Here is a 1,525-nt window from a genome sequence, read left to right as displayed (position 1 = left end):
GGGTTATTTTTTATTAAGAATTGCTTTAATTTATTAAATTAAATAAAAAAAAAATCGATAATATCGGCTAAATAATGAATATATATATTGCTGCGATGTATGGAATTGGTTTAAACTTGCTAAAATGGTTTTAGCTACTCTTAGAATTTTAAAAATACTTAAACTCAAAAAAAAAACAAACTACTTATAAGTTTTTTGAAATACAAAGTCAACTTGATTTTTTAAAATAAAAAAATTGCTCATATGGGGCATCATTAGAAAGCTTATTTCTTTCAAATTTAATGTTAAATACATGATATATATAAACACATATTTTTTATCTCCTAAATTACATATGTTTAAATATTTATATTGTTGCTTGTGAAAAGGGCGTTATTCCGGCCCTGTTCGTGGGCAAATGAGGTGATGAAGAAAGCTAGTTGGGTTTTGTTGAGGTGTAACCGGGATAGAGTGCAAGAGAGGCGACGATGCGCTTCTGTTCGTGCGAAAAAGAGACACTTTCCGTTGGCCGACGTTGGTAGAAGTGAGACGCTATATAGCCAATCCCAGACGTGGTTTTTGAGGCCTAGCCGTGGTTAGTCCCTCCCCTGACATGCCACACACCAAGCCACCCCCTCATCCCCACTCCACTCAGCTACTTTCAGCTGTTTTCAGAGGCAAAGCGACTAGATTCCAGACGACGTTGTAAGCGTATTGTTTGGCGTTTCTTCTCAGGATAAGACGCTAAATGTGTCGATTTTTTCACTGATGCGAATTTGTTTTTTTGGTAGGGTTGCTCGGAATTATGAGTGGGGGAGGGATAATCGAAAGGGAAAGGGGATTTATTTGAATAAACCGGGGGGTGAGTGTTTTTTATGGGGAAGATTTCGAAGTAAAACACCCTTAATACACGCTTACTAATAAACGACATGCTGCAATCCGACCCGGCGGGGCATAAATCAATGCCTCATCTAAAGCAACGCTTGCACATGACGGGGGCTAATGTTCTACACGCGTGTTATTGCGTTTCATATTGAATTTTTTCGATTCTTGGTGCGGATCTGTTTAAGGAACGAGGAAAAATACGGAGGTGCGAAATGGGTAAAAATAAATTAGGTATAGATATAGGAAAAGGGGAAACTAAGAAGGCAATAAAAGTTATTTTCAGAATGGTTTGTTTTTACCTTGGATTTCAGGTTTATGATGTGTAATTAATTTGACTAAGGCATTAAAATTTAACCTACTTAATTAAGTTGTGAAACAGGGTTTTGAAAACTTTAAAATAGACAAATTAAAACGGTAATTAACGAGAAAAGTGTGCAAAAACCTGAATTTCTCATCCACTAAAAAAAGAGATAGTATCTTTTTAAATATTAGAATAAAATTGAAGTTTCATTTCTTGTGCAGGGTGAAATATTAAAAGGCATATATTTTTTTTAATATTTGGCGTTAAAGATATGACAATTCCTACTTCTTATAATAAATTTGCAGTTTATTGACATCTATTGTTTGGGATCGAATCTGTTTCACCGGAACTAAATCAATT

The sequence above is a fragment of the Tribolium madens genome, unplaced genomic scaffold (assembly GCF_015345945.1).
Source record: "Tribolium madens isolate multiple individuals breed KSU strain unplaced genomic scaffold, Tmad_KSU_1.1 Scaffold_1;HRSCAF=32;Tcas5.2_LG8, whole genome shotgun sequence".
Lineage (NCBI taxonomy): Eukaryota > Metazoa > Arthropoda > Insecta > Coleoptera > Tenebrionidae > Tribolium > Tribolium madens.
Note: the sequence above shows the minus strand (reverse complement) of the source record.